At 48.7% G+C, this 27,996-nt stretch overlaps 1 protein-coding gene and 1 long non-coding RNA gene across 2 annotated transcripts in view; one reads left to right on the forward strand and one right to left on the reverse strand.

Annotated features, from left to right (window-relative positions):
* The window catches only part of Dennd1a (DENN domain containing 1A), a 1,920,886-nt gene that overhangs the window by 255,872 nt on the left and 1,637,018 nt on the right, over positions 1-27,996 (reverse strand).
* Positions 1,313-5,992, forward strand: LOC118237803. The gene is made up of 2 exons (XR_004770631.1): positions 1,313-3,201; positions 4,689-5,992. It is a non-coding gene; the product is annotated as an uncharacterized LOC118237803 (long non-coding RNA).

Raw genomic sequence — 27,996 nt, forward strand, 5'->3', positions numbered from 1 at the left:
GCCATGCACATCCTGGCAAGGACAGTGTCCCTGGAGGCTGGAGTGTGAGTCTTTGTTTGTTTGAGACAGGGTTTCTCTAAGTAGCCCTGGCTGTTCTGGAATTAGCTCCGTAGACCAGGCTGGTCTTGATTGAATCACAGGGATCCACATGCCTCTGCCTCCTGAGTGCTGGCATTAAAGGTGTGTGCCACCACTACCCAGTGTGAGTCATTCTTAGTAAGAAAGGAAGACTCAGAGCACTGGGGTTTAGACTGTGAGGAAGATAATCTAAATAAAAACAGGAAGAGGAATAGCCAAGAAAGTCATTTACCCAATGATGAGTCAGAAATGAGCAGAACTCTCCAGACCACAGCCAGAGCTCTTCTGGGAACATTGAGCTGCCCCAGCAGCTGCCCTCATGTCTACACCTGTGGTGTGTGCACCTGTATGCACTGTGCCAGCCTATTTCAGGGGCTCTGCCTTTGAAGAGATCAAGGCCCGGAGGGCTTCATGGAGAAGGTGAAGTAGGAAGCTGGACTCTGGGAGATGCTCAAGTAGAAGAAAGTAATGTGCATGGCAGCTCCTAGGTGAGACCGAGACCTGCTAGGGTTGGGGGCCTCACCACCAGGAGAGGAGCAAAGAGCTGGACCAGGAGATGGGGTGGTGCCCCAGCAGGATATGAAGAACAAGCAGAGGAAGAACTGGAGAGGGGAAGGGGTACCAAGAGAGGGTCTGAGGCTGGGCAGCCACAGTGGACCAGCTGCTAGCAATTGAGGCTTGTTGTCATCGCCTTCATTCATGCCCAGAACTCTCACAAACTGATTAGCAATTGTTCCTCCAGCTTCTGGGGAGGTCTGGAGATTGCAGGGGTGTGTGTGGGGAGAGGCCAAGGGATTGCAGGGGCAGGTGGAGGGTGCAGGGAATTGCAGGGGTGTGTGTGTGTGTGTGTGTGTGTGAGAGAGAGAGAGAGAGAGAGAGAGAGAGAGAGAGAGAGAGAGAGAGCTCCCAAGGGATTGCAGGGGCAGGTGGAGGGTGCAGGGAATTGCAGGGTGTGTGTGTGTGTGTGTGTGTGTGTGAGAGAGAGAGAGAGAGAGAGAGAGAGAGAGAGAGAGAGAGAGCGCTCCCAAGGGATTGCAAGGGCATGGGGGGGGGCAGGAGATTGTAGGGGTGTGTGTAGAGGGAGAAGCCAGGAGATTGCAGGAGTGTGTGTGGAGGGAGAGAGGCCTGGGGATTGCAGGGGTGAGTGAGTGTGTGGGGAGAGGCCCTGGAATTGCAGAAGTGAATATATGTGGGGGGGCGGAGGGGGGATTCTGGCTGAGCCTACAGGTTTACTTAGAAGGATCCACATGTAGTCTAGGGGGTGCGAGAGACCCCTCAACAAGAGACCTAGCTCTTTAGCCCCTCTATGCTTGCCCTCCTCCCAACCAAACCTGAGGGAATAATTAAATATACAGAGACCAAGAGAAGGCAGAGAGGGACCTTCGAAACTGAGTTCAGAAGAAATGGCAAGATAGTTCCGCAGGTAAAGGCACTTGTTGCCAAGTCTGACCACACAAGTTTCATCGCCTGAACCTACATGGTATAAAACCATGTACTCACAGCCACTAACTTTGACCTCAGCCTGGTCCTGACTGTGTTTCATCAGGTAATTATCTTGAGCAAGATGCTAGGAGAGCATTCTAGTTATCCCAGGGCATTTGGCCACTCCCCCACAGACCCCTGAGGGAAGCATGGGCACAATGGCACCAAACATGGTGAAGGCACCCAAGAAGAAAACCACTCAAAGAGAACCAGTCATTCTTAGCCTTAGCCAGTCATTCTAACTCCTCATCAGTGAAAGGGGATTCATAGCAACAGGGAGGGGCTGGGGCATGGCTCTGGAGAGAGTGTGTTTAGCAGGCACTGGGCCTGGGATACATCTCTAGCTCCAAGAAAAATAGCAATAGAAAAGCTTGTGTCCAGTGATGTTTACCACACACAAAAAAAAAACTGTTTTTGGTGTGTTGTGTGTTTTACCTTGTAATTTACTGAATCACTGCTGCCCCTAAAGGTGGGTGTTGTTCTTCTCATGTTGTGAGTGACCACCAATGTTAAGGTTAAGATCCACAGGTTCAAGAAAGGCCACCTGACTTGAACACCCTATAGCAGTGGTTCTCAACCTATGGGTAGTGACCCCCTTGGGGTGGCATATCATATATTCTGCATATCAGATATTTACATTACAATTTATAACAGTAGCAAAATTACAGTTATGAAGTAGCGACAAAATAATTGTACGGTTAGGGGTCACCACAACATGAGGAACTGTATTATAGTGTTAGAGCCTAGGGTGATTTCAGGATTGAGGGAGGCAGTGCATGGCCCTCACCATATGAGAGGGACTGTCTCTATGCTCTATGGTGCTGTTGACCTCCACCAGTCCTAACCCAAATGTCAGCCGTTACTATGTCCCGGCATTGCAGAGTACTGCCAGTTGTGAGTACAGCCTGGGGCTCTAGGGAACACATCTGATTTTTGTTCTGACAAAAAAGACACACATGAGGACATGGTGTGGACATCTCAAAGGGGTGTCACTGTCACATGAGCATGTTTTACCCCGTGAGACAGTCCCTCCCCAGGCTGCACTGGAGAGTTATGAAGGGGAGGGTGCAGCAATCTGCTGAGTCTGGGGCCACCCAGGTCATAGGACTGCCTGCTGCAATATGGCCCTCGGCTGGACCCAGTGCTCAGTGACAAGCTTACCTTCTTGCCCCTGCAAATAATTCCTTGAGGAAGCAGATGGAAGGGCAGTGAGGCTGAGGAGGAAGCGAGAGGTGAGGGGACTTGTGTTAAAACAAACTGCAAGTGCCAATAACAACTGAGGTGAGTTGCCAACATTTGTGAACTTCCCTTAAGACCTGCATTCCAGCTGTCCTCTGCAAGCCTCTGGGGGCTGGGAAGAGGGAGTGTGCCTCTGTGAGGCATAAGAACAAGGACTGGGCCGCTGTCCAATCCCAGCTGTGTCACTCTGTGTGTTCTTGGCTGAGTAACTTCACCTCTCTGTGTTCTGGTTCCTTCAGGTGCACAATGAAGATAATAAGAGTCCTTGCTTCAGAACTGTCGTGAAGATTGCCTGAGAACACAGCTTGAGGATACTCTAGGGCAAGTGTGGTAAGATGGCTCAGCAGGAAAAGGTGCTTGCACTACAAGCCTGGAAATCTGAGTTCAATCCCTGGAACCCAGGTAAAAGTGGGAAGAGAAAACTGAATCCACAAAGTTGATCTCTGACCTCCATGCATGCACTGTGACATGCACACTCCACATACACGGTATCCACTACATACATCTGCATAACAAATTAAATAATGTAAAACACTCTGGGTACAAGAGAAGCATTCAGGATGCTAGTCACTGATTTTATCTCATCGTTCTCTAGGATCAAATGAGAGCTCTTACTTCACATTCTCTCTCCAGGCAAAGCTGTGGGGCTAGGGCTTAGTGAGCCAGGGCCTTGATGCACTAGCTTGATAATCGGAGTTTGATCCCCAGGGGTGTACAAGGAGACAGGTGGATCCTTGAGGTTTGCCAGATGACCAGTCTAACCAAAACAGAGAGCTCCAGGTTCAGTGAGAGACCCTGTCTCAAAAAATAAGGTGAAGGGTGATAGAGGAGGACACCACTGTCAACATCTGGTCTTTACACACACATAGGAGGTGCACATATATACAACACACACACACACACACACACACACACACACACACACACACACACACCAATATGATAGGACTGAAAAATGGCCACTCCTTACCTGGACTGAGAGTTGTTCTTGGTCCCCACATCCCAGCCCCACAAGCCCAGGCTAACACTCTTTAGTTTTCTTTTCTTTTCTTTTCTTTTCTTTTCTTTTCTTTTCTTTTCTTTCCTTTCCTTTTCTTTCATTTCTTTTCCTTTCCTTTTCTTCTCTTCTCTTTTCTTCCTTCCTTTCTCTTTTTTTTTTTTTTGAGACAGGATTTCTCTGTGTAGCTTTGGACCCTGTCCTGGCACTCCCTTTGTAGACCTTAAACTCACAGAGATCCGCCTGCCTCTGCTTCCCAAGTGCTGGAATTAAAGACGTGCACCACCAACACCTGACATCAGGCTAACACTCTTAACAGAGTTCTGGGGCTGAAGAGATGGCTCCACAATGAAAAGCACCCAGCACTTTTGCAGAGGACCCCAGTTTGTTTGCAGTACTCATTCAGGCAGCTTACAACGCAAATACCTACACATAGACATACCATGCATACACATAACTAAAAATCAAAATCTCAGAATTAAACAGTTGAAAAGAAAAAGAAAAAGGGAGTAACACCATGTAGAAGCCTGCCTGGAATTGTCATTTGGCTTGGATCCTCACTCCATCCCTCTGGACCAGTTTCCGATTTACAGTGGGGGTGCAGAGCCCTGTGAACACACTCCTCCATGAAAGAAGCCATGCAGTGTGGTTGCATTCATCAAAATGTCCACCATCGGCAAATTTATGGCAGAGTGTAGATTTCTGGGGGGCTGGAGACCTGGTGGCAGAACTCCTAGTGGGCCTGGGGCTTCCTTTGCAGTGATAGAATATTCTGGAACTAAATGGTGGTAATGGTTATACAAGCTTGTGAATGCACTAAAACCCACTGAAATTAGCACATCAGTATGGGGTTACATAGGTCAATTACACCTCCATGTTTTCAATTTCACAGGCATGGATGGGCCTCTCTGGTCAGAGGTGTGAGGGAGATCAGAGAAGGAGTGTGCTGGCTGGCTGGCAGAGTATGGGCACCCTCTGACATTCTCCAGCACAGCCAGCTTGGCCCAAGTAGGTCAGGGCAGTTTCCTGGCCTGTAGCCTGAGTTCCCTCCCACTCACTTGTATTTATGGCCAAGATCTGCCTGGAGCCCTCTTACCTTCAAAGGCTGAGGACACTGCTTGCTCAGACTCTACTCAAGGACTCTGCAGGGCAGGGCAGGGCAGGGCAGGGCAGGGCTGGATGGCTTCCTGAGGGTACAGCTGACTTGGATGGCCCACAGAGAGCTCAGCCCTGGGCAAGCCATTTTGGGCAGGGACTGCACCTGTAAGCTCCACCCTGCAGTTTCTGTCCCACCTGCCCCATCTTTTCTTTAGAAGTCAGAGCAGCATAGAGTGGACTCAGCCTACAAGCTGCACAACTGCATCTGTGGTATGGGATTCCTTGGCTAGCCTCAGCCTCTGGGTACCCAACTCACTCCCACTGGCTACTAAGAGGAAGAAACAACACTTCACCCTTCTGCCTTCTCTAGAATCTTCTATGCATGACACACCTCTCAGGCCCTGAAAACGCATACATTACCCAAGCTGGTGGCCAAGACTCCTCTTGTTATGGGATCAAGAAAGGTAAAGTTCCCTGCTGCAGCTCTGCTAAGGCCTGCAGGGTTGACCTGAAGAAGCAGTTTGTGCCCAGGGCTAATAAATTATGATTCCCTGGTTCCTGAATGCTCTTGTAAGCACACCTCAGCATCGGCGTTCCTGGGCACCTCCACTTGTGTATAAGCACAGACAAACGTGCATACCACATGGGGATCAGTGCATACATGTAGAATTCTGCTTCCCCATCGTGTCTATGCTCCTGACTGCATGTACCTACTTCAATAGACAACAGCTCTCAAACACTGTGTCCCTGTCTACACTTAGACCCTGGATGTACAGCTGTGTGCGCATTGCTCTCTGTTGCTTCACTGGCAGTGAGTCTTAAATCGTGTATGTTTTTACATTTCCTTCTCCTAGAGCATACTTGGTATTTGCTATCATTGTATATAGTTTTATATCAAGCCTAAACCTTCTCATTTAGACTAAAAGGGGAATTGTAGCAATATATTTGCCTGTGAACCTGTAACAATGGCCATGCCTTTTCAGTTAAAGGGAGAGGATAAGGAGGCAGGGTCTACATCATTGGAGCAGGAACACCACGACAGCCACTTACTTTTTTCTGTGTAAGTTCTTTCCCTAATAAAACTCCACTTATCATTTATACTGGGTCTGATGAATCATAATTTACACACTGTCAGTGTCTATGCTCCTGACTGTATTTACTTGCTTCAATAGACAACAGCTCTCAAACACTGTGTCCCTGTCTACACTTAGACCCTGGATGTACAGCTGTGTGCATGAGTCTGCTGGTGCTCATCCTTGTGTGTGTGTGGCTGTGCTCAAAGGGCTCTCCTGCACTCAAGTCAGTGCACACATGTCTTTTCTGTGGTGCAGAGCCAGACATCACAGTGGTCATGGGGCAGCCCAGGCCCTGGAGGTATATCTGGGCACAAATTCAGTGCTCACTGCAAGTGGCAGGTGGCACTGGTGAGCAGCATGGAAAACAAGGGTGCTAGAGAAAGCAAGGCTGCTGCCTACAGGCTCTGGAGACTGAAGAGCCTGAAGGACATGCAGAGGGAGAGGGGACTGCTTAAAGCTGACCCAGTGATCCTGGGGAACGGGTCAGCATGGGGATACTCCACTGCTCCCATTCCAAGCCTACAATATCTGTTCTCTTAGGACTCCTGGAATGCAAAGTCTCAGATAGAGAAGGCTGCCCCACAGGTGCATGGGTCCAGATACAAGGATGTGGGAGGGGCCAGCATAGACAGGAGGAGGAGCTTCCTGTCTGAAGAATCACCAACAGCTTGGGGGAGGACCAATGCTGCACAGCCTCCCTCCTGTCTGAGGCACAGCTCAGCCTGGCTCTAGTACCTTAGGCTCAGGCACCAGAGCAGAAGGCTCAGGAGGGAGGCAGAGGCTCCTGTGAGATCTTGTGGGCAGGTGAGCTGTTGGTGGGGGAAGAGCACTCACCAGCTGGCTAGGCCCTCAGGGTGCTTCACAAAACCTGGTGAGTGCTCAGTGATTCACAGGGCCAGTACCTGCCGGTTCCCTTCACCGGCCAGGGCTCAAAGCAACTCTCAGTGAGAGAGTTATGATCCAACTCAACATATTGATACCAAGACCCAATTGAGATCACTCCCAAATCTGAATCCCCAGTGGGTTCTTTTTGTTTGTTTGTTTTTGTTTTTTCAAGACAGGGTTTCTCTATCCTGGCTATCCTGGAACTTGCTCTGTAGACAAGGCTGGCCTTGAAGTCACAGAGATCCATCTGTCTTTGCCTCCCAAGTGCTGGGATCAAAGGTGTGCGCCACCACCACCTGGCTGACAGTGGGCTCTAAGAGAAGAATTGGGCCCCACAGACTTGTGGGTGGCCCAGGGTTGCTCCTCTGGATAAGGTTATCAAGAGTCTGTGAGATGCTGCCCAGAATCATGGACATGTTTTCCTGCAAAAGCTAGAGAGGGCTATCCATTGCTTCAAGGTCTCACAGCACGGAAGCCTGTAGTAGCCAACTGTGAGTCTGAGTGCTGTCCTGCCCTTCTGTCCAGGCTGCCCTGGGGTGGCTTCTGTGGGGAAACACTGTTCTTCAGGCAGGCAATGTCTCTCCACGCAGCCTCTGGCCCTAGTTATCCCACCATTTCATCAGTAGTGATCACTGAGGCTGTGTTTTATCATAGGAAGGGGAGCTCACCCTTCCCTTTGACTTAAGTGAGGCCACTAGAAGCCCCCAGCACAACAGCTTCTGTGAGGATCTGATCACAACACCAGTTCAGAACCACCTACCCAGACCCTTGACCTTACCACTGTCCTCAACAGGCATCAGAGGACACACAGGCAGCTGGGGGAGGGGAGCAGGGCACCTCAGACATCTGAGGATGGTGAGGTATGGAAAAGGAAACTCGGCTGTTCAGATGGGCCCAGAGATCTGCAGAAGGTATGCGCATGAACACATCATAGAACATGTTAGCACTCCTGTTAAATGAAGCCAGAGGAGCCTTCAGAGACTGTGGTCACTGGCAGCTTTAACCGGAGACAGCTTTAAGGTGGAGCTGTGTGGTCTTCCCTTCCCAGCTTGCTTGTGCTGTAGGCTAGCATGCCCTGTTCCTGTCCACACTATTTGTGCCTTTGACAGTGGGGTTGTCTCACTGGGCTGAGTGCAGAGACAAGCTGCAGAGGGAAGAGTTCCAAAGATCTCAGTGTCCAACTGCTTCACCTGCTGAAAAGAAACAGGCCCAGGCAGCCCAAGGACACTTGAAGCCAAGATTTGGATATCCACCCAGTCCTTAGACGAAGAAGCCTGGGTCAAGGCAGGACCTGCTTTTGCTATTCTCTGGTGGTCTTAGGGTAAACTGCAGTCTGGCAGCCCAGGCTGTCCCTTATGTAATGTCCTGTCATCCTTGTGTTGGCTTCCTTTGTCTCTTCCTGGAAAAACTCACCTCAGTTCTGCCCTGAAAGACAAAGGTCGTGTAAAAGTACTCACCCAAGGCTGTCCCCCTTAGGCTGGCAAACTGGCAAGATGGACCAGCTTAGAAATGCTGAGTGAGCATTAATTTCAGGGCTCCACAGCCACAGCTGGGCATGATCCACAACCCTCATCTCCTCTCATCCTTGTCATGGCCTTCTTGAGACTTCCTGTCCTTGGCCTCCTGGATTGTCTTCTGTCCTCCCTGGCTGGTCCTTCTCAGCTGTCCCTGGTCTTCCAGGTCTCTTTGTCCCTGCCTGTGGGAGTTTCCTTAGCCCACGGCCTACTGTTCTTGCTATATTGGGAGCTGGGTCACCAAGCAGGTGGGTGTCACATGGGACTTACAGACAGAAGCACCAGTGGTGTTGGTGTCTGCCATTTGGTCCATTTGGTGAGACACAAGTTTGTGTGGTGCTTGTGCTCAATCTTGCCGAGAAGGTTTCTCTTCGATGTGCAGGTGGGTTGAACACCATCCCTCTTCAATTCTTCCGGCTGCTCAGGATTTACCTCAGTGACTTCTCACTGTCTTCAGCCACCTGTCAGCAAATTTCCAAGTCACATATGGCTTTTTCCAGACCTGATGTCACTACCTTCCAGAAAAAAACCTGTATTAATCACCATTTATCACTGTACCAAATTACCTGAAAAACAAAAAGAAAAGAAAGAAAACACTTAGAGGAGGATGGATTTATTTTGGCAGTGGTTTCAGTCTGTAGGCCTGAGGCAGAGCTGAAACATCATGATGGAAGGGTTTGGAGGAAGGCTGCTTACTTCATGGAGAGGGCAGCAGAGAGGCAGAAGGGGAGCAAGGACAAGCACACCCCCAGTGACCAACTCTATCCAACTGTGCCTTGCTTAGCACATCCCCCTTAACTATACAGCCACATTTATATTAATTCATTGATGCAATTAGCATCTAATGATCTAATCATCCCTCAACAAAGCTGGGTACCAGGTCTTCAACCCACAGAGCGTCTAGGAGGCACCTCATATCCAAACCATACCACCCTGGATGTCTCCTGGCTCCCAGGCTTGGCAGCACCATATCAGACCTACTATTTCCACCATCCTGTAATCCTTCAGTTTCCTGCCCTCCAAGGCAGATCTCTTCCCAAGGCTGGGTGGGCCAACCTTCTCCACAACTATGAAACGGGGATACTTCTACCTACCCATCTCTCACCCCTCCCCAGGTCCAAGCCACTGTTTCCCTTTCAGTTGTCCTGCCTCTCATCTCCTCATCCATTTAACCCTCTCTATATTAGCTTGTTCACATGTCCCTATTGCTCCCAGGATAATCACATGCTCCCTACAGTGACCTTCAAGATGTCTAGAAGGTAGCTTCCTTTCCTGGCATCCAGAGTCTTAACACCATGCTCCAGGTGCTGGGATAGCTCAATAGCTGCTGAAAAAAACACACTTGGAAAGCGGCTGGGCTGGGGTGGAGGTAAAAGAGGATTAGAAGGGACCCCTGATATTGTCTATTCTACCACAGAAGGCCCAGCTTCTCTGCTCAGGTTGGGAGCTCCTCCTCTCCCAATCTCTGAATGGGTCTTGCTATGAGCAAGTTCTGTGCCTGGGGTATAGCAATAGGGAATTGAAATGAGAGGATTGTGTTGCCTTCAGGGACACTTAAATATCTGATCTCTTCTGAGCCCTACCTATGGAAGTCCTAGGTCTCTGGATATGGACACCCGGGAGCTCTGTAGTTTCTAAGGAAGCAAGTATGAACACAGCAGAACGCCACTGAAACCACCAGGGGGCAGTGCTGCCCCACTCACTGCCTGGGACGTTCTGTCTTTGAGGTCTTCTGAGGAGAATCTGTGTGTGTGTGTGTGTGTGTGTGTGTGTGTGTGTGTGTGTGTGTGTGTGTGTGTGTGTGTGTGTGTGACTCTGTGCATCTCCTGGTAGATTGGGATGTCCATTTTTGTTCACATCAGTGCCTCCCAATCTAGTCATTTTGTGGGCAGGATGGCAGGATGGAACGCCTGGACCACAATCACTTTCTGTGTGTCCACCTCTGTTCCACAGGCCACACATGTCCAGGAGAGCTAGGAGAGCTATGAATTCTTCTCAATACAAAATTATAAATGTCTTTAAAGCATGGTGAAGTGGTTTGGGATGTGGTTGCTACAATTGTTTTTACTCTATAGCTCAGTTCTATGATTTTGCTCATGAACTTTGTTGATCACAATGTTACATGGCAATGTCAAATGGATGAACAGCTGGAGAGATGGCTCAGCAGCTGGAAGTGCTCACTGCTCTCTCAAAGGACCAGGGCTTAGCTTCCATTCTCAACACCCACACCAGGTGGCTCAAAGGACTGCCTGGGGCACAAGTCCCAAGAGATTATGTACCCTATGGCTTTGTTGAACAACTGCACACACTCAGTGTACATAAACTCATGAAAGTACACACAAACACACATAAATAAAATAATATTTTACAGGGGTGGAGCCTGAGACTGTAGCTTAGTTGCCAGAGTGCTTACCGGTATAGTTTGAGCATAGTGGCACATACTTCTAACCCCAGCTCTCAGAAAGTAGAGATAGGAGGATCTGAAATTCAAGGTCATCCTTAGCTACAATAAGGAGTTTGAGCTAGCCTGGACAAACGAGTAGCCCCAAAAGAAAAGTTGGACACATCCAATTGAGCCTTACTGACTACATCCAGGCCTCAGCACCTGTCAATCAGAGCAATGATCTTGAGAAGGACCAGTTGTTCTTGTCACTGGCTAGAATCCAGGCTGACCTGACTGAGGGGACCCATATATTCTCTCCCAGTCTCACATCCGCTGGGGTCAGCTAACCCCCAACAATGCAGATGATAGGTGGGCTTATGCCCACATGGCAGAGGATTCTTGTTTTTGTTGTTGTTGTTTTGTTTTGGTTTTTGGTTTGTTTGTTTTTTTGTTTTGTTTTTTCCAGACAGGGTTTCTCTGTGGTTTTAGAGGCTGTCCTGGAACTAGCTGTTGCAGACCAGTCTGGTCTCGAACTCACAGAGATCCGCCTGTCTCTGCCTCCTGAGTGCTGGGACTAAAGGCAGGCGCCACCACTGCCCGGCCAGGATTCTTGGTGTTTTTTTGTTTTGTTTTGTTTTTTTTCCTCAGCCCTGAGCACCAGGCCTCTTGGTGACTCAGCAGCCCTGGGAGCCTCTCAGGTCAGACCTGGAGAACGGAGTTGAGTGTGCTTTGTCAGTAGCTGTATCAGGACATGCTTGGAAGGAGGGTGCTCCTTGGAGGGAGCTGTCTGTTGCCTGGAAGAGAAGGGTGGGTTAGCTGTGTTGGGAAGGGTGCCTACTCGCTGGAAGGGTAGGAGTGACTACAAGGTCAGCATGGGGCAGGGAGGTACCTCTGAAGTCTTGCGATGCACCTCATCGGGAGGGCAGTGAAACATCCCCTTACTGCTCCTGCTTTCTCCTACGTCCCAGAAATCCAGAACCAGGGAATTTCTGCAGCTGCAACAGTGAGAAATGACTGACATTCCTTTGCGTGCTCCACATTCTATTTAATCGTTCTTCTGGTGCTAGGGACAGCCCTAGGGGTCTGGTGCATTCGAAGCACTGGGCTACATCCCTGCCTGGGTTCAAGTTCTATACCTGGGGAAGCACACACGGAGTAGGAGAGCTGGAAACAGTCAGAAAGTGTGTAGTGAACCGAAAAAGCAAAGAGGAGAGGGAGAAGAAGAGACACCAGGAGAGTCAGGGGAAGGGCGGGGGGGGGGGTGCCCCGAGGAGGGGGCAGGGAGAACTTTCTTGGCCTCCCTCTCCTCGCCCTTGCCGGCAATCAGGCCGGCAGGAGGCAGGTGGTCCTGGCAGACAATGGCGCGGAGGAGTGCGGAACCTGGGACTAAATTTGGCTTTGCCTTTGCAGGGCTCGGGGCCGCCCGTTCATCTCCATGCAAAGGAGAGACGAAATGAATATGCAGCGCGGGCTGTAATTGGGCCGCCGCTGCCGCCGCCGCCGCCGCAGCAGCACTATAATTTTCCAAACAGGATCTTGCAATCAGGGCCTTATTCATTAGCGCATAAACAATTTTGTTTCTCGGCACTCGAGCCTGTCAATCATGCCGAGAGGGAACATCTTGGCCGAAGGCGCGGGCCGTCGCGCGCGCTCCTATGCGCGCCTCCTCGAGCGCCGCCAAGTGGCTTTGTGCCCGGGAGCCCTTGGGTGCTGGGATGGAGGGGGAAGGGGGCTTGCTGCAGGGTCCCCTGTCAGCACGCGTTTGGAAAAAGCACAGACACTCCATTGCATCTGCCTCTGACCCCTAGCCTTGTCCTAGGGCCATCCTGGCTCCTCCTTCCAAACCTCAGTTTCCCCATAAGTCAGCTGGACTAGAGCAGCTTCAGAGAGAATAAAAATGACTACAGCTTTTGTTGCTGAAGCTCCAGGAGCTGGGGAATGCTGCCCAGCCATCTAGTTTTTTTGTTTTTGTTTTTAATCAAAAAGGGTGTCAGGGACCTACTGAGGGCCCTTCATCCCAGCAATGCCACTCAAGACAGCCTTCTGGATTAGTGTATGCCTCTGACAGCTCAAGGGATTCTGGGAAAGTTGAGCCCTATTCGGGGCTCCTTGCATGTGTCCCCACCCCCGTGCTTGCTGGCAGTTCAGCCTGGCCCAGGGCACCTGTAATTCTACAAGTTGGTGTGTGACATCGGCTGGCAGGGCTCTGTGCCTGTGGGTGACTGTATTTGTGTGCATGGGACTAAGTCTGGCCACACAAGCCCAGGTGCAGACTGCTTGTGGGAAGGCTATGGTGGTGGCCTTAGCTGCCAAGCTGTGGCTCAGTGATGAGAATCGAGGCTGTGGGGCTCGAGGGAGAGAAAGTTTGGGGTCCAGGAGATCCAACAGGAACCATATGTGGAGGAGACCCCAGTATTGGCATGCTGTTTCTTTCAAGACAGATGACGGCTGTGTTTTCTTTGCCTCCCGGCCGACCTCTTCCCAGTGATGCCAGCCTGGCTTTGCCCTCCTGGAGGGTTCCTCAGTGGGAAGAGCTCACTCTTCCAGCCTTTTACATGTTCCCTTGGAGGTTAGTGATTCGACCCCCACTACCCTGGCTATTGAGAGTGCCCATCCATGGTCACTCTGGAATGCCAGGGCCACATATTCTGATCAGCCCAGTTTTGCATGGATCACCTGTCAAAGTTTCAGGCCCATTGCCTGGGACAGGAAACCAGAAAGAGACTAGCTAGATAGAGGTGCTCCTCCAAGTGAGGAGCAGAGGCAGGGTTTGAAATCATATCTGACCTTCTGTCTGGCCCTGGGGATCAAGGCCTGATTCTCCCAAACACACACACACACACACACACACACACACACACACACACACACACACACATGAGACCCTAGACCATGCCTTCAGGCTACCCAATAGGGGGCCAGCGGGCTATGGAAGTACCCATAGCACCATATACTGTCCCTCTACTTGCTATTTCTTCTGCTCTGTCTCTCTTCACCACTGTCAACAGTCCCCACTTGAAGAGACAAAGAATTTGAGGATGTGCAGGCAGCCAAATGACAGGCCATCAGTCTCTGCCCAGACACTCTCTTCACAGTTCTAGCCCAGCCCGGATGTCACTCCACCCCATGGTCACCCCCAACACCAGACCAGGAAGGGAGGCGGCCCAGGGAAGGGGCTGCAGTGGGAGGCACGGAGTCCGGAAGCCCAGAGGGACATTCTTCAACCTGTGAATCCGGCCACGCCTGGCCTGCAGCCTCCCAGCCCCTGCCAAAGTCCCTGGACGCACGATGCATGCTGACCCCAGCCCATGAGGGACAGGCTATTTGTACTGTGACCTCTGGGTTCAAATCACCACCTTTACGTGCTAGGCATAAGACAGAAGCAATGGCCCTGGACAGGGATGCCAAGGTTAAAAGCTATATGGCTACTTCCTGGCTGGAGCGTGTCATCAAATTTCTCTGTGACTTGATTTCCTTGGCTGTGAACAAGAGCTATTCAATCCACCTGGCACGGTAAGATAAAGGGGAGCCTAAAGGAAGTGCCTCCTCCCCACCAACCAGAGAACTCAGACATGGCCCATAGTTTCACTCATGACGCAACCCAGTCAGTCAGGGTCTCAATGTTAAACATGAGTTTGTACTTTTTAGAAAATGGATCTTTTCCCAAAGCCTTGTGCCACCCTTTCTAATGTACCACATGCCTTGTGGCTGTCGTGTGGCCCCACTGGGGACATAGGCTACTCTGCCCATTTTATCAAGGTACAATTTGAAACCTAAAAGGTCAAGTCACCTTCCCCAAGGCTGCCGGTTAGCAAGAAAAGGAGTCAGGACTTGAACACATGGCTTCACACAGAGCAGTGATCCCTGGCCCTGCTTCCACCCTTTTGCTGGCTTGCTGAGGGATCTGTTTTCATGTTAGAGACACATACATGGTTGCTCCTAACCCAGCCTCCAGAGATGTCAGGTCCTAGGAATGACTGCTCTTAGGGCCAGTTCTAACCCCAGTACTTAATTGTACCCCCAGCAGTGTGGTGGGTAGAGACAGGAGGATCCCTTGGGGCTGCTCCACAGTTAGTCTAGTTGAATTCGTAAGCTCCAGATTCAGAGAGAGGATCCAGTCTCAAAAATAAAGTAGATGAGTGCCTATCCCTACACAAGACTTTTATAACATTCCTTCTAGGGCTCTGGGAACACCATGGAAGGGGGGCAGAAAGGAAGAGCTGGCAGAAAGGGAGAGAGGCTGTGAAAAACCACCTTCTGAGTGTACACTGCCACTGCAGTCATGGACTTTCAGCAGCCTTGGACTGCCTGCCCTGGGTCTCCACAGAATGGCTCCATCAATCCCCAGGTAAGGATGGAGGAGAAGGTTAGCGCCCTCACTGATAAACTATTACCTTCTGGTAGGTTCAAGGAAGGAAGCAGTCACTGCTTTCAGCTGTGTGCCCACTAATGACCCCACCAAGCTTCGGAGGGTGGTCTTAATCTAACGGTTACACAGACAGCCCTGATTAAACTAAATGAGTCATAAAGCAAAATCAAAAGTCATAAATCTGAGGAAGGGACAGGTAGGAAGGTGGGGTCGCAGTGCAGGGAGATAAGAGAGTGAGTGGAGGGAAGAGTAACCAGAATCCAATTCTGTACATATGTGTAACTGTCAATAATAAAGCAGAGAGCAACAGAGGAGCTGATGTCTACCTCAACACCCACATATGGGTATGCATACCTGTGCACAACAACAACAACAACAAACAAATCCTGTGTTCATTATTATAGCCCTCGCACTTAGTACTGTGCCTTGTACTCAGTAAAGGTGAAATAGAAGCCTAACCTATGAGGCTGAACCAAAGAAAACAACAAGGCAGGGGTGAGGGGCCCATAGGCCCTGTTGTCATCTTTTCTCCACCTCCCTATCCTCAGTCAGGCTGGGGTCCTGGGGGCCCTCGGAAGACTCAGCCCCACCCACAGATTCATTGCTGGTGGGTGGGCTCCAGTGGCTAGCTTGTGTTGTCTGACAAGGTAGTGCTGACCACGTGGCCACCAGCACCTGGCAGGTGACTACTCCAAACTGAGTTGTGCTGCACAGCACACACATAGCTTTGCCAAGACTTTGTAACCCAAAAAGAGGAAGGTGAACTAGCTCCTAGATGCTTCCTGTTGATAGCCTATTGAAGTGATCAGGTGGCTGTGTGGGATGAAGTAAGTAAAATACATTACTAACCTTGCATCATCTGATTCTTTATCCCTTTCTCTTTCTAGTGCTATTAACTCTCCACTGACAAGCTATATCCTGGTGTGTATGCTTGCCCTTGAGTTCTGCACTGTATTTCTATTGGAAGTTCCATGTTCATCTAAAGTCACCCTCTGTGCAGGAAACCTATGGTCTCTGCCTCAGTCTCCCTCTCTAGCCCCCCACTTCTGTCCTGCCAGGAATCACCTGACCTCATCTTTATGGGGTCAAAACCACCAACCAGCTCAGGAGTCCGTGGAGGCCTGGGGCACCCATCTCCCATCCGACTGAGGCCTCAACCTTAGTCCTGCCAACCATTTTCTACATGCCCTTCTCTGCATCTCCTCCCAGTGCTCTCCACTCCCCTCACCCAGGTCTCATTCATTCACACACATATCAGGCACTAATATCCAAGTCTCTTGTTGGAGCTTAAGTACCTCAATGGGAAGAAAAGCCATCAATTCCTCTCCTCTTGTGAGCTCATATCCTAAAGGGGAAGAAGACCACACTAGCGTTTGGAGCAACAAATGACCTTTATTAGAAGGGAAAACACTAATAGGAACAAGACTGAACCGGGCTGGAAGACAATAATTTACACTGGTCCCTCAGCCTTCAGGCTTGTCCCTTTGACCAGTTTTTGTGGGCAGCTGGAGGGATTTCATGCCCAGCCAGGCCATCTCTCTGATCAAATTCCTCCCTTGCTCTCTAAGGGACAAGTTCTTTTTCGCACCCTGTAAAACCGGGCATGATCCCCCATCCCCACCCCCGCCGTTCAGCACTTCCCTGGACAGCTCTCTAGCACCCCCCTGCGTTTACTTGTTCTCATCCTAAAGGGTTCCTGTGCGGCTCGGGGAGCTCTGCGCCCTGTCACTTGTGTCTCGAAAAGTGCGCCCCGGCTGTACACCGGCAGCCACCGTGGTTCACACATGCGTGGGCGATCAGGCAAGCCACGTTTCCACGAATCTTTTCCTCTCGGAGAGACCAAGCTGGCCTCAGGGGCTGCCCAGGTATGTCTGACTTTCCAGAGCCTCAGCGGGACCAGGCTCTGTGATTCAGGAAGTTGCCATGGCAACCGCCGGGCCCTCGTGCCATCTCCTGCAATCAGCGCTGGGACCCGGACACCCGCTGGGCTTCCTGGAGATTCGTTGCCTTCGGTGGAGGCAGAGGGGAGGGGGTATGGGGAAGCCTCCTAGCCCTCCCCCTCCTTCCTGCCTATCTTCCCTCTCCCTACTCCTCATGGCAGGGCTGGGACACTGGTACTTGAGAGACAACTGCTCTGGATTTTAAGCAGGGACAGAAGTTCTGGTTCCCTATAAGTCACCCACACCTCCTGAGGCCTTGGGTAGAGATGATTCCTTCCTCTCTCTGCACCTCCATTTTCTCATGCCCGAGATGTTTCCTTACAGTGACATTCCATGTATCACATGCTTGGTTAATGCTTTGTGGATTGGATGATGTGGGACAAATTCTCACGTTCACAGGTCTTCAAGATTTTCCTCCCTTGTTTACAACAGGTGGTTTAATATCAGTGTGGCAGAAGAAGAACTTAGGGGTCAAAGGGAGGGGGGAGACCAAGGTCACCTGCATGAATACAGATGCTGATATGGCCAGGAGAGGTTGACCAGGAGAGCCAACAGGTGGCCCAGTCTCCCTTCTATTTCCTGTATCTCTCACTTTAGGTTAGATCAAGGGAGTGGAGAGGGTCTTCCATATCCCAGGACTCTCAGTGGGAAGATCCCTAGTCAGAAGAAGCCTGTCTTGTCAGGATCTCTAGGCCTCACAGCCTGGGTTAAAGCTCCTATTCTAGATCTAGCCAAGCTCTCAGTGGCTGTAACCATGGGCAACGGGAACCTGCAAGTGACAGAGCCAAGCCCAGACCTCTGCTGCTCTGTGATGGGTCCTGCTTCATACTGCTCATGAAAGTTCAGTAAACAACGTATATCTCCATTCTCTACCCAGAGCCTTGGGTTTCTGAATCAGGATCCCACAGTGTCTGGTTCTCCATCTCCCTCCAATTCTTGCTCAGATGTGGAAAAAGAAACTATGTGTTGCTACACATCTTGTGCCCCATGACTTCATTTAATCTCTACAACTCTACCAAGTAGCTGTAACAGCCTGCATTTCATAGGAAAGGAAGCAAAAGCTCAGAGAGGTACAGTGACTTACTCAATGTTATATAGCTAATCAGAAAGAGAGCCTGGATTTGAACCCAAGTCTCTCTGACTCTAGAGCTCAGTAGAGAAGTCATCCCTGAGGTCTGCTTTACATAGTTATTTGTCTCACCCTCAGCTGTAGCCGAGGCCCCTTCTTTGGGGACTCTGACATTGCCTCTCTTTTTTATTCCCTCGGGAAAGATGCTCACAGTGCAGAGCTAACGGGAGCCCTTTGAAGAGACCCTGAACAGCCCTGCCTGAAGCATTCTGCCTCTGCACAGATGGGGAGCCTGTCAGGGGCCAAGCTTGGCATCCAGAAAAACACTGCAGTGCTATTCATCCATCGGGTGTGGGGAAAGAAGGTACTGTCCACCCAGCAAGACCCCAGGGTCAGAGCTCTCAGAGAAAAGGGAATTGACAGGCTTGTGGATGCTTCTAGAGTAGGAGGCCTGCTGATGAGTGCTGGAAGTGTTTGGAATTGGCTGGTAGAGAGGAGAGAACGCAGACACAGGGTGGGGGCTGAATGGCCTGGCCAAGTGGAGGGTCACACTGCCTTGGCCCAGCTCCCGTCTCCAGTCCCAGGGCCAGCTTGTGAGGTGGAGCTGAAGCATTCAAGCAGTTTCCTCTCCTTTGTTGAGAGTGATGTCGCCCATTTCCTGGATGTTCAAGAACCCGGCTTCAAACAATGGTGCTGTCAGGAAGCCAGGAAGGGGCTGCTGCCCTGTGCTTGGTCCTGCCCCATCCCTCCCTACCTCCTGAGACCTGGCCAGGCCATCCTTTATGCTTATCTCTTAGAGTCTGATGTCCCACTCTGCCACCAGCCGGGCTGCATTCCTGTGGATGGGCCTTGCTTTGCTTCCCATTTGAAGATCCAGGGACACATCCTCACCAAGCAGAACTGGTGTGGCCATCAGAGGACAGAAACAGGAATAGCAAGAGCAGCTAACACACTAGGCTCAGGCAACAGATGTTCTGGAAACTTGCCTTTTTCTAGTCATTCAGAAAATTCCAGTCAGCTCTAAATGACGGGAATTGTCAACTCATTTTTCAAGGTTACTAATCACCAACCATGTTCATGTGATCACCTATATATGTTACTTGTTAAGACTGATTCAGACTTAGAGCTTAAAGGTCAAACAAAATTGATGGTTAGCTTTAATCGTCAACCCCATACAACCCAGAATCACCTGGGAAAACAGTCTTAATGAGGATTGTCTACACTGGCTTGTCCTGTGGACAACTCAGCCCACTGTGGGTAGCATCATTCCCTCAACTATGTAAGAATGGGAAAACTGAGCTGAGTATAAGTAAGCAAGCATTCTCTTCTCTTTGCTCTTGACTGTGAGTGTCATGTGAGCTCCTGCCACTGTGCTGCCTGGGCTATGATAGACTGTAATGTGGTTATAAACTGAAATAAACCCTTTCTTTCCCGATTTGTTTTTGTCAGGTTGTTTCATCACAACAACAGAAATGAAAACAGATCAAGTGAAATCCAACACTTATGATAGCATGTAATCGGGGACAATGATATGACCTGTCAGAGTTTCCATTTCTCCATTTGTAACATAGGGCAATAATAATAATACCTATGTTAGGTGTCTCTGTGAGAAATAGACAATATGTGTAAGCCACTTGGCTCAGTGCCTGGCCAAAAAGTAGGTACACAGTAAATGCTAGCAATTGTGATCATCACCAGAACATTGCTGTTCTTATTTCTATGGTGCCTTCACGATTCCCCTCCCCAGCCTGCTCCCAGGGTTCCCCTGCCTCCAAGCCTTCCTTCTCTGCTGCTCATGCATCCATGCACAAGATTGTCTAGTCACCGCCCACAGGTTGTCCAAGGTGAGGGAGGCGGAATCTAGGCTTAATCCTGATTTCACTACAAACAGGCCCTTTCCCATCTTTGGGGCTCAGCTGCCCCATTGTAGAACAAAGGAAATTATTGGCCTCTCTCTATTTTCCCATGCTGCTGTTTCAAGAGCCATTCCCGTCCTCTTGACATTGAACTTGCCAGTGAGTTGAAGCCTATATCCAGCATAGGCTCCAGCTCCCCAACAGACTGGACCCCTCCCCAAAAGAAGAGAGCTGCACAAGTGGTTCAAGCTGTCTCCAGGCTTGGGAGCTGGGAGGGTGCTTTTGTCAAGAAACATGGCCTTTTCATTAATGCCATTGTCTGCCAATTAGCCCAGCACTGACTCACAGGGAGCACAGTGCTGGGGGCCCACTGCTAAGGCAGCCTGTGGCTGCAGCATTGTGTTCTGTGAGCCCTATGTCCTGTCCCCTGGAGAGTCTCCATTCTGCTACTCTTCTAGGTGTTTTCTTCACCCTGCTGCGGGGTGCACCTGTCACCTCAACGAGGGCACATTTGCTGCACACTGACAGTATACCAACAGTATACCATCGTCTAGTCTTGTTACTGAATTAACAAAGCCACCCAGGAGGACAGCAAGCACTGTTGTCATCATCGTTTTGCAGAGGAGGCAATGAAACCTCGGAGAAATGTTTCTCAAGGCTCACAGAGGACACAAAACCATCTCATTAGTCACCAGCACTGCCAATTGGACTGTGTTTGTTAAATAAGCTTAGAGTTGTTTGGCCTTAGGTGAGTCACATCCCTCTATTTGTCCCCAGTCCACCCAGATCCTCCTCATCCCCCTTTCACCAACTCCCAGCCCACAAGTCAGAATGGAGCATGAAGTCAGAGATAGTGTATACACACTGATGGGAGAAGCTCTAGTGAAGAAAAGGAGGCAAACAATACAGATAACCACCACATCATTAACACAGACAAGAGCTACGTGTCAATACAGTCACTCCTGAGCTGCTCATGAAGGCTTGTGTGGGACAGAGCCACCACAGGTCAGGGGGCTGCCATGGTTTCCCCTCTCTATTTCTTACAACATTTCACTGAAACCCTTGGAGCACCTCTCCACACACCTCAGTCCGCATTTCTACACTATCACTTTGCAGGTGACTAGTATGCTGTACCTTCTGGACATAATGTATCAACATATCCATTATAATTGCCATATCTGAGTCAATACATGATATTATCAGGTTTTTACGTTTTTGCTGAACAAATAAAATAGCGGGCATCTTGTGGTTTTAATGTGCATTATTCTGATCACTGGCTAGATATCTCACATGCTCATTGGCTGTCTCTCCTGCAAACTTGTGCCCTGTAGCCTTTGTGGATGTCTCTAAAACATTTTTATCCCCTATACATCCTCTCTCCCAAGTTCTAGATTCTACACCTGCCTTTCTGGCTCCTTAGACCTAGACCTCCTCTAGCAATACTACCTGCTGTGCCTCACTCTATGGACTGAGAAGCCACAGAGTGTCAGCCTCCAGGCTCACTGCATAGAACACAAGAGGCCAAAGGATTTCTCTGACTCAACTTTGCTCAAGCAGGGCATGATTTCCAAAAGGTTTCTCTGTTTTGTTTTTTTTTTTTTAAACCAAACACTTCCTAGTATGTTGTTGAATATTTGTTTACACTGTGTGAAGATGTGTCATTGTGATTGGTTTAATGAGCTGAATGGCCAATACCAAGGCAGAAGAGAATAGGCGGGATTTCGGGAGACAGAGAGAACTCTCCGAGGTGGACAGACACCAGGGAGACATTGAAGAGGTCCCACATATAGCACAGAGTAGAGGTAACTGAATCATGTGGCAAAATGTAAATTAATAAAAGCAGGTTAATTTAAGTTTTAAGAGCTATCAGGACAAACCTAAGTATATGGCCAAGCTTTCATAATTAGAAAGAAGTCTGTGTGTTCTTATTTGGGGCCTGGTGGTCCCCAAAAAGAAAGTCTGACAACACTAGTAGGAACTGGGGAGATGACTCAGCAGTTAAGAGCATTTGATGCTGTTACAAAGGACCTGAGCTCAGTCCCCAGCTTCCACATTTTAGGCCACTCACATACATTTATATAAACACACGCATAAATAAAAAATCTTTTTAAAAAAGCTTCCTAGTAACATTCTAAACCAACTCAACCTCAAGCAATAATAAAATTACATGAAATTTCAATGAGGAAAATGGAAATTGAAATCTCAAAAATTCTTCCATAGCTTCCAGTGTGGGTGATCTATTCAAATGGGGCCCAGGGCTGGCTATGCAGGCTGGAGGACTGAGTTCAGTCCCCAGAACCCATGTAAAAGTGCCAGGCATGGTGGCAAGCACTTGTTTTGTATTTTGGGGGGTTTTTGTTTGTTTGTTTTAGTTTTTGGCTTTTGGTTTTATAAAACTGGGCCTCTCTAGTGTGTAGCTCTGGCTGTCCTGGAACTCACTCTGTAGACCAGGCTGACCTTGAACTCACAGAGACCCACTTGCTCCTGCCTTCAGAGTGCTGGAATTAAAGGTGTGTGCCACCATACCAGGCCTGGTGACGTGTGCTTAAAATCCCAACACTGGGGAGCTAGACAAGATGATGCTTGAGTCTTGCTGGCTAGTCTAATTGGTGAGCTCCAGGCCAATGAGAGACCTTATCTAAAGGAAGTAGATGGTTTCCTGAGGATGAGGCTGTCTTCTGGCCTCCATATACACACACATGTATGCACCTGCATACACACACACACACACACACACACACACACACACACACACACACAAAATGCACACATGCACACATACATAAAAATAAAAGAGACCAAAGGTCTTTCTCATCTTATTTAAATGTTCAAAATGAATCACCCAGGTGAATAGATCTGATCTGAGAGAATCATCAAAATCCCATAGTTACCACTAGAAGGTTAGCCAAAAGACAAAATACATGACATGAAATTCCTTTTGAAAATATTTTTACTTACTCTTTGACAATTTCATACCCGTACACAATGTATTTTGATCATACCCTCCCTCCACTCCTCTTGGACCCCTGCAAACCTCCACATACCCTGATCCTCTACCTTCATGTTCCTGCCCCACCCCAGATAGGGGTGGATCTTCATGAGCCACCCCCAACACTGGAACTATTGACTGGGATGATCTTGTGCAGGTAACCATAGCTACTGTGCGTCCATGAGTGCAGTAGCCCTGCTGCAATCACAAGACAGCATTTGGTAGCACTCTCCCACATCCCCCAGCTCTCACATTCTTTTTACCCCTTCTTCCACAATATTCCCTTGAGGCTTGCAGAAGCTGGCATCGATGTCTCATTTAGGGCTGAGCACCCAACAGTTACATATTCTGTGTACTTTGACCATTAATAAATCTTTGCACTGACTACTGCTCACTACAAAAAGAAGCTTCTCTGATGAAGGTTGACAGCAACACTAATATTTAGAAGGCAGTTTTACAAACTTGTCTGGCTCCCTCCCTAGAACCTAGGATCTTCTGAATTGTGGTTTTTGACCAGGTTTACAGCATGAGATGTGACTTCTTTCCTGTAGAGCAGACTTCAAATACAATCAGAAAATAGTTGGTTACCTCTGTAACAATCATGCCACTCTTACATCAGTAGGCACATCTTGCCTGGCAAGTTGGTGTGATGGCATGCATGGCCCACAACTGTGGAAGTCAATTGATGACCCCCTCAGCAGCCTGCGTAACACCTTTTGGGAATATGCAAGCTGGTCAGCAAGGAGGAACTTCCTAGGTCAGTTCCAACTTGATTTCTCAACATGCTGCAACTCCAGTGTGTTCTGGTGGGCAACCAAGAATAATATCAATGACCTATTTGGGAGGGGGGGGCTCTGGGATCCCTCTGACCAATACTCCTGTGGAGGTAGCCCCCATTGGCACTAAGACTTTTATTTGATAGCCGGTATTTTCTGGGTGAAGCACTGTCATCCATGCTGAGCACTTCCATTCCCATTCTGTTTATTTTTTTTAAGGTGGGTATTTAAGTTAGCTTATACAATAGTGGGATTCCGTAGGCTTTTGCATACATCCTTAGTTTTGGTTAACCTTTCTTCTACCCAGCCTCTTCCCATCCCATCCTTGCTTAAGCCTTTTAAGCCCACGTGCCCTTCCCCAGTTTCAGATCACTTGTGACATGTAGTTCTTGATAGGGAAAAGAGCCCAGATGCTCACTTCCTCCAATCCTTCACTATATAGTTAAAGAATCAGACATGTAACAAAGTTGGAGATGGAGTAGGCAAAATTCCCCTGCCTCAGCATCCTCTTTGCCTTATTACCTGTCACTCTGATGTGGTAGGTTAGATGCTAAAGAACTTTCCTGAGAGTTCTTCTACTTGAGTTCAGCCCTGGGACCCACAGATCTTTGGAAGCCACCATAGAAACATAAGCTGCATGTCTAAACAATGTCTTTAAATCAAGCTGTCATATCATATAATGCCCTTATTCCGATGGCAGAAGAAAGGAGTGTTATTATCATTTTCTTTTAAACATCACCTCTTCCACCAGATCAACAGAACTGATTAAAATGCAGCTTCCAGAAAGGGCATGCCTGCTTCATTTGCATTCAAGACTCAAATTAAAGGAATACTGGCATGCAATTATATTTCTTATTACCACAACCTAATTTGACCTTTTATGTATCCTTCCTTCAGTTCACAGATGGCATTTCTCCTGAGACTGCCATGGGGATTTCTGGGCTTCGATAAAAACAAAACAAAACAAAACAAAACTGGTGAGTTCCCTCATCTGTCCAGCGGTGCCAATCATTACGTTAGAATGCCTGGACTTCTTGTGTATTCTGTAGATGGTGCATGCTTCAGAATGATCCAGGCTGCTCTTCTTGGAGGAAGTTTGGGTGGTGGAGCATGTGTTCAACAGATTCTCCTCCAGTGCTGACAGGGTCTGCAGGGGCAGAACAATGGGAAACAAGGTGGCTTTCCGGCTCATGAGCAGGAGGAGGGCAGCATGTGCAAGGTGTTCCTGAACAGAAGGAAGATGGACTTCACAGAGGGGACATGGTCTGAGCAGAATCTTGAAGGGATGGTCCCTCAAGTAGAGAGGGAGAGACATTTTAGGCAGAGGCTGCAGTAAGTGGAAAGGCACAGGTGGATATCGGGGTGCAGTGGTGAGGGCACAAGTGGAAGACTTCTAAATCCGACTCTGGTGACACGAGCAGCCACACACACTTCATCTGGACTTTGTGCAACAAACTATGGAGACACCATGACAGGAAATGCCATGAATAAAGGCACAAGAAGCTGCATGGGCTCGTATACCTGCATCTCACACACCAAGCTGCTCTGTCAGAGGAATGTTTTATTCCTGCCTCAGGGTTGTTGATCCCAGTTCCTCAGACTGGGATGGTTTTCTACCAGCTCTTCCTCAAATACCATTTCCTCAAATAGCCCCTTACCCCCATCATCCAGCTGCCCACTCTAGCCTTATGGTTTCCCTGTGCGACTCCTTCTCAGGAGTTAGCATAACCTCAAACTGCCTTGTTTCTATGTTTACCTGTGTACGGCCTACAGCATGTTTGCCACTTATGACTGCACAGCAGCCAGTAGACTGTAAAATAGTAGTTGGTGAAATAATTAATGTATTCCCAGAGTTCTACTGAAACTCTACCACCTTCCTCCCATTGGACAGAGTACATATGAATATAAATGAGCAAACATGGTATCATTTAATCACAACATGTATGCCCAAGCCACACTCTACACCAAGTAAAGCTGAATCTCATGGAGTGGATACAGATATCAGTATTCCAAAAGGGGTATCTTGTAGAAGGTAGAGAGACACACAGCAAGTAGAGGCTAGAGAGGGGTAAAAGGGCAAGGACAAGGGCCAGACCATTATGGGGTGTGGGAATGCATTCAGGAACCCCTGAAGGTTTTGGAACAGCATAGACTCATGTAGCATAGCAGAGGGTGGAATGGAGGGGGAAAGGGTGCTTTTAATGTGCATCCCAGGCTTACAGTCTGCTGATCCCAAAGGACAAGAGCATGGCCAGTGGAACCAGGCATTCACCATTGCTTCCCAGATCTACCCCTTCATATATGTGAAGGAAATTTTAAGTTTGTAAATTTCAATAACATTTTTTGAGAAAGTTTCATGTAGCCTAGTCTGGCCTTGAACTTGTTATGCAACTAAAGATGGTCTTGATCTTCTATGATCATACTTCCTGGGATTATAGGTGTGTGGTAGTACGGAAGTTTGAATAGGAATGGCCCCCATAGACTCATGTGTTTGAATGCTTGGTCCATAGGGAGTGGCACTACTAGGAAGTGTGGCCTTGTTGGAGGAAGCATGTCTTCAGGGCCTCGAGCTCTCACAAAGGCAAGCCAGTTTTCTTCCTGTTGTCTGCAGATCCAGATGTAATGTTCTTAGCTCCTTCTCCAGCACTATGTCCGCCTGCATGCCGCCATGTTTCCCACCATGATGATATGGACAAAACTTCTGACACTTTAAGTCAGCCCCCAACTAAATGCTTTCCTTCATAAGAGTTTCCATGGTCATGGTGTCTCTTCTCAGCAATAGAACCCTACTAAAACAGGGGTTTGAATGGGAAAAGTTGCTCACAAACTCAAGCTTTCAAACACTTGATCCTTAGTGGGCAGTGCTGTTTGCAGAGGTCATGAGGAGGTGCAGCACTGCTGGGAGAAGTGAGTCACTGGGGATGGACTTTGAGAGTGTAAATGCTCATGCTACTTCCAGTTCATTCTCTGCTTCCTGAGTTTGACTGGGGATGTGATTTATCAGCTTCCTTCTCCTGCCACCAGGCCTGATGCATGCTATGTCTCTCCACCACAATGGACTCTTACCCTCTGAAGCCACAAGTCAAACAAAACCTTTCTTCTATAAGCTTGTTTGGCCGTGGTGTTTTATCACAGCAATGGGAAAATAACTAATATAGAGTGGGCTGTTGCTGAAGGCCTTGATCATGTTGTTGAAGGAATATGAAAGACTTTGAAACTTTGGACAAGAAAAGTGGTTGAACACAGTAAGAAGAACTTAACAGGGCACCCTAGTAGGATCCTGGAAGAGAGTAGCTCTGAGAACAAGGCAGAGTATAGAAGTCCAGCTCAAGAGGCTTCAGGGGGAAGCAAGCATTTTAACAGCAACTGGGCTAGAGTGCATTCTTGCAATATTTTGCCCAAGAATCTGGCAATCTTCTGACCTTGTCCTAAGAGCTTGCCTGAGGTTAAATTAAAAAGCAATGGAATGTCTTTGGAGGAGAAAGCTTCCAGATTGTATAACGTCAAGTCTGTTGTATAAATGAACTTCTCCTCCTATGAGCTGCTTTGGTCATGGTGTTTTACCACAGCAATAGTAAAGTAACAAGGCCAACACACTTGGCTTTTCATTATTACAGAAAAGGGTGACTTGGGATTTATGTTACAAGTGCTTAAGAACCATAAGGACATCACAACTCCAAACTGAGATTTTTCCCATTTGGTAGGAGCAACTTTTGTTGTTTAGTTGGTTTTGTTTGTTTTTTTTAATGGACATTATGTTTTGAGACAAGGTCTCACTCTGCAGCTCAGGTTTCACTTGAAGCCTGCAGTGATCCTACTGCCTCAGCCTTCCCAACACTGGGATTACAGGCATGAGCCACCAGACTCAGCTATTACGGGTAACTTTTTAAAGCCCAAGGATTTCATGGCCTATTTCATGACGTAAGAGTACAACCTTCATTACACTCAAAGCCTTTCACCTGGGATTTGGTACCTATAAGGAGGCAATGTGAATGAATTAGGCACACTTCTACAAAGAAGGAATTTGTTGTTGGGAGAGTGGGCTTTGGAAAGGTAAATGTAGTGGTCAGTTAGTCATTTCCTAGATGTCCGTCATGCAGTGGGGAATCACGACATAGAAGGTAAAATAAGATAGACATTTAGCCCTTAAGTTCGGAACCAGGGGAGTGCCGTGACACTCATGCCACATGTATTAGGATGCTGCTACCATCTGTCAACACTGCAGGGCGCATTTGTGTGTAATTC

Source organism: Cricetulus griseus, chromosome 6 (assembly GCF_003668045.3).
Source record: "Cricetulus griseus strain 17A/GY chromosome 6, alternate assembly CriGri-PICRH-1.0, whole genome shotgun sequence".
Lineage (NCBI taxonomy): Eukaryota > Metazoa > Chordata > Mammalia > Rodentia > Cricetidae > Cricetulus > Cricetulus griseus.